This window comes from Lactuca serriola, chromosome 8, assembly GCF_051521515.1.
Source record: "Lactuca serriola cultivar US96UC23 chromosome 8, Lser_US96UC23_V15, whole genome shotgun sequence".
Classification (NCBI taxonomy): domain Eukaryota; kingdom Viridiplantae; phylum Streptophyta; class Magnoliopsida; order Asterales; family Asteraceae; genus Lactuca; species Lactuca serriola.
This window is the reverse complement of record NC_136415.1, coordinates 310,838,953-310,844,972: the sequence shown is the minus strand read 5'-3', so window position 1 is coordinate 310,844,972 and position 6,020 is coordinate 310,838,953.

Below are 6,020 nucleotides of genomic sequence, written 5' to 3'. Positions count from 1 at the left end.
TTCAGGAGCTGCTGGGGAAGGGGTTTATCAGGCCGAGTAGTTCGCCATGGGGGCGCATATCCTTTTTGTCAAGTAGAACGATGGCTCGCTCCGGATATGCATTGATTATCGTGAACTGCATAACCTAACGATCAATAACCGTTACCCATTGTCGAGGATCGATGATTTGTTTGATCAGTTGCAGGGAGCATCTTGGCTCTCCAAGATCGATTTGAGGTTGGGGTATCATCAAGTGAGGGTGCGGGAGGAGGACGTCCAGAAGACAGCATTCCGAACTCGTTATGGGCATTACGAGTTCGTGCTGATGCCTTTCGGACTCACCAACGCACCGGTGGTGTTCATGGATCTCATGAATAGAGTGTGCAGACCGATGTTGGATCGCTTAGTGATCGTGTTCATCGACGACATTTTGGTGTATTCGAGATCTAGAGAGCATCATGAGGAGCATTTGAGGGAGATCCTCGGAGTTCTTACATCGGAGAGGCTTTATGCCAAGTTCTCCAAATGTGAGTTCTGGCTACGAGAGGTTCAGTTTCTGGGACACCTCGTTAACTAGAATGAGATATTGGTCGATCCGGCCAAGATTAAGGCGGTCATGATATGGGAGGTGTCGAGGTCACCCACCGAGATCAGGAGTTTTCTGGGTTTGGCCCGCTATTATCGGAGATTTATTAAGGATTTCTCCAAGATCGCCGTGTCACTCACCAAGTTGACCCGGAAGGGTGTTGCGTTTTCTTGGGGTCCGGAACAGCAGACCTCGTTCGAGACACTTCGCCAGAAATTATGCGAGGCCCCAGTGTTGGCTCTTCCGGAAGGGATGGAAGATTTTGTGGAATATTGTGATGCATCGATATCCGGATTGGGAGCGGTGCTTATGCAGAGGGGTCATGTGATTGCATATGCATTGAGGCAGCTTAAGCCTCATGAGTCGAGATACCCCACTCATGATTTGGAGTCGGGGCGGTAGTGTTCGCTCTCAAGATCTGGCGACATTATATGTATGGGGTTCGGTGTACGATATACACGGACCACAAGAGCTTGAAGTATTTGATGGATCAGCCCATCCTGAATATGCGCCAGAGGAGGTGGTTGGACGTGGTCAAGGATTATGATTGTGAGATCCTGTACCACCCGGGCAAGGCAAATGTGGTAGCCGATGCATTGAGCCATATGGCGGAGGGCGCCCCAATTCGAAATGCTTGTTTGAGATTGTCAATGATGACCCCGGTGTTGGATACTATTTGTGGGGCCTAGGTTGAGGCTGTGAAGCCAGAGAGCCAGAAGAGGGAGCGAGTTGTCGGGCTAGTATCGGAATTTGTTACCGATAGCCGGGGGCTTATGACATTTCAGGGCCGGATTTGGGTACCATCTGTGGGCATAACGCGTACCATTTTGTTGGAAGAGGCTCATCGATCGAAATTCTTGATCCATCCCGGGGCCACTAAGATGTTTTTGGACCTGAAGAAGGATTATTGGTGGCCCTGTATGAAGAGGGATGTCACATGGTTTGTAGAGAGGTGCTTGACCTGTCGTAGGGTGAAGGCCGAGCACCAGCGTCCACATGGTAAGCTGCAGCCATTAGAGATTTCCGAATGGAAATGGGAATAGATTACCATGGATTTCATCACCAAATTGCCAAGAACTGTGAGGGGTGTCGATGCAATTGGGTGATTGTGGACAGACTGACGAAGAGTGCTCACTTCCTGGCCATCAGTGAGAGCTCTTCCGCGGAGAAGTTAGCAGAGATGTACATGAGAGAGGTGGTATCGCGGCATGGAGTGCCGATCTCGATTGTCTCAGATCGAGATGTACGTTTCACTTCCAGATTTTGGAAGAAGTTTCATGATGAATTGGGTACGAAACTGCATTTTAGTACCGTATACCACCCGCAGACTGACGGGCAAAGTGAGCGGACGATTCAGACGCTCGAGGACATGCTCAGGGCATGTGTGTTGGATTTTGGTGGGAGTTGGGACACGTATTTGCCCTTGGCAGAGTTTTCTTATAACAACAGCCATCATTCGAGCATTGGCATGCCGCCCTTTGAGCTGTTGTATGGGAGGAGGTGTCGAACCCCTATTTGCTGGGGAGAAGTAGGGCAGCGTGTGATGGGCAGCACCGAGATTATACTTTAGATGACAGAGCAGATCCAGCAACTCAGGAAGAGGCTGTTGACCGCTTAGAGTCGTCAGAAGAGTTATGCGGACAGACGTCGGTCCGAGCTCGAGCTTCAGGTCGGCGACTTCATGCTCCTGAAGGTCTCTCCTTGGAAAGGAGTGATCCGATTCAGGAAGAGGGGCAAGTTGGGGCCCCGATATATTGGACCTTTCAGGGTGATCACGAGGGTAGGCAGGGTAGCCTATCGTTTGGAGTTGCCAGCAGAGTTGGGTCAGATTCATGACACTTTCCACGTGTCGCAGTTGCGAAAATGTATAGTCGACGAGTCGGCAGTGGTACCATTAGAAGATATTCAGGTGGATGCGAGCCTGAATTATGCCGAGAGACCGGTGGCAATAAGGGATCGGAAGATCAAGGTTTTGAGGAACAAGGAAGTGCCGCTGGTGCAGGTCCAGTGGAAGCATCAAAAAGGGTCAAAGTTGACTTGGGAACCGGAGCGTGAGATGCGGGAGCAGCATCCGGAGTTTTTTGCAGAGTGAGACTTCGAGGGTGAAGTCTGATTCTAGTAGGGGAGAATTGTAACACCCGGATTCCCAGGTATGATATTTTGCTCTTTTATTTTTTGGTTTTGTGGGGGAACTCGGCGAGTTGGCGTCTAGACTCGCCGAGTATGGTCGCGGAGTTGTACGCGAGTTCATGAGTGGACTCGGCGAGTCCATGCTGTTTAATGAAACCCTAATTTCCAGGGTTTGAGTCCTATTTAAAGGGGCTTATGGCAGTCATTTCCGGCCACCAACCCTAGAGAGAAACCCTAAAGAGATCTAGAGCGTTTGTGAGGAAGGAGAGGCCAATCTTGATATTTGGTGGGTGTTTTTACAAGAAGGAAGTGTTTAAGGCAAGAGGAGGCTGAAGGAGATGCGATTTTTGGTGGTTTTGAGCTCATGGAGATTGCATTGAGGTATTATTCTCGGACTTTCTTCAATTTTGGTGTTGATTCTTAGTGTTAGGGTTTTTCTAACCCTTTTAGAGATTGATTAAGTGGTGTATTTGGTCCCTCCTCAAGTTTGTCCTCTGGATCTGGACCCAAAGAGGTCTAGAGACCTTAAACCTTGGAGCTTTATGAGTCATTTTGGATGTCATGAGCTTGGAATGTCATTTTTGGGGATCAATCACCATTTTGGACCATTTCTAAGTTATATGTGTGTCAAGGTCCGAACTTTACGTGATTATCATGCTTGGGGAGGCCAGATCTATGATTGTATGGAACAGATCTGACCTCAGAAGTTGTTTTGAGTTTGTGCATGGCATGAACTTGCCGAGTCCCAAGAACAGACTCGGCGAGTAGTATGAAGGTTGCCCGTTAATCACTCAGTGAGTAGACTTGCCAAGTTGAGGGAATGACTCGGTGAGTCAGGGAGAGTCAGGGGCCTGAGTTCAAGTTAGAACTCGCCGAGTTGTTCTTGAGACTCGGCGAGTTGAGTTGGGGTGGCCCCGCGATTCATGCCACGTGGAACTCGTCGAGTCAAGGGAAGTACTCGACGTGCCAAGAGAGAATCTGAGAGAGTCAGTTGACACGTGTAGACTCGCCGAGTCGCCCTTGTGCACTCACCAAGTTAGGTCAAGTTGACCGTTGACCTTGTTGACCTTTAGGGTTGAGTTCAGTTGTATTTATGAGAATATTACTTTATGTGATTAAGCGGAGGCTAGATCATACTTCTTCCGAGTCAGATATTTTCCGAGACATCGAGGTGAGTCTTCTCACTATACGTTACCTAGAGTGGTATTATGTGATGTCCAGGGGGTCTTATGTGTTATGTATGAGATTATGTGCTATGTGATATTTGTATGTTGTAAGATGATATAGACCGGACCGGCGGGTCCAACGAGCTATGACCGGACCTAAGGGTCCAACGAGCTACGGGACTGGAGGGTCCCGCCGAGACACATTGACCGGAGGGTCGTATTATAGTCTTGAGTAGCGTATATGTTGTATGTGGGATTTTGGGGAACTCACTAAGCATTTATGCTTACAGTTGTTGTGTTATGTGTTTCAGGTACTAGCGATGAGCGCGGGAAGGCACCGGCATGATTCGTACACACACATGCAGTGGAGTAATTGTAGAGATTCTAGGGAAAAGTTTTGTGATAATAACATTTGATACAATGTGTTGACATTATTTATGAATGAATGAATGTTTTAAAAATGAAAATTTATTTTGAAAATTCACGTTGTTACAATAAAAATCAACCAGAAAGGTCATTTCCAAAAAGAGAATTTGAAAAAGTGGAAGTTAAAGGAAAGAAAAGTGAATCATTCAAACCTAGAAATCCACATTTTCCAAATCCCGATTTGAAAAAAAAAAAGATGAAAGCGATATTCTCAAAAGGAAAAAGTGATCATAAGAACATCAATCATTTTCTTAAAAGAAGGAAAACAATATCAATTAGGAATGTATTCTCAAGAGAAAATTCAATCTACCTACGAGAAGTATTTGAATGATTCGATATGTGGAAGTACTTCGTCTCAAGAATCATTTCCCACAGTGTGAAAGTGGAATGAAATTTCAAAGAAGAAAGTTGAGACTTCTCAGAAAAAGGATGATAAAGTGAAAGACAATGTTGAATATTCTACATTAAATGATTACATTTTGATCCCTAAAGGTAATGAAATTGACTTAATTTATAGTTTCAAATCGTAATTTCATAATTGGGTCTTAGGCTCTTTACTTCATAATATGTTCCAAACTAATGTCCAAACACCCAAAAGGTCTTGGGGACCTAAATTCTTCTAATGGATCGCAGATTCTTTGTGACAAGAAATATGACGAAAGTTGGTATATTGATACTGGATGCTCACATCACATAACTGGAAGGAAGGAGAATTTGGGTGATTTTCTAAAATTGGACGATGCTGGAGTTGTAAAGTTTGGAAACAACAAGTGTAAAGTCAAAGGTTGTGGAAAAGTAACGAATGGGAAAATCACTATGAATGGAGTTGGCTATGTTGAAGGCTTAAAGCACAATCTGATGAGTGCTTCGCAAATAGTTGTTAGCACTTGAAATCAGGTTCTATTTGATGAGGAAGAAAGTAATATCTCCAACAAGGAAACGAAGGAGGTTCTACAGAAGTCGAAACAAAAGCGATACATGCTCACTCTTGACTTGAAACCAATTGTGTGTTTGCTATCTAAATTGTCCTCCGATCATAGCTAGTTATGGCATCGACATCTTTGTCATCTCAACTACAAAAATCTAAAGAAACTTATTCTTAATCATCCTGTTTTGTGGTTTACCTGTTTTCGAATTTGACAATGATTCTTTGTGTGTTGCATGTGAACAGGGAAAACAACATCGTCAAGGTTATCCGATCATCATAGATTCAAACATCGAACCTTTGTAACTTCTTAAGATTAACTTGTGTGCGCCATTGACTACTGAGACTCTCAATAAGAAGAAGTATATACTAGTGATTGTTGATGATATTTCCAACTTTACTTGGGTTTTCTTTCTTCGACAAAAGTCTGAAACTTATTAAGTGATGATTTTTTTATCAAGAAGATCAAATTGAGCTTAAAAAGGAAAGTTCGTAAGATAAAGAATGATAATGGAACGAAGTTCAAAAATTGAATTCTAGATTCATTTTTGACTGACCTAGGTATATCTCATAATTATTCATCTGCACACCATAATAAAATGGTGTTGTCGAAAGGAGAAATTGCTCATTATGTGAAGTGGCGAGAACAATGCTTACCTATGCGAATTTTCCCCAATACTTTTAGGCAAAAGTGGTTTTGACTGCTTGCTTTATGCAAAATCGCTCTTTCATTCATCGTCGTTTTAAAATAACACCTTATGAAATTATAAACGAAATGAAACCTAATGTTCAATTTTTCCATGTTTTT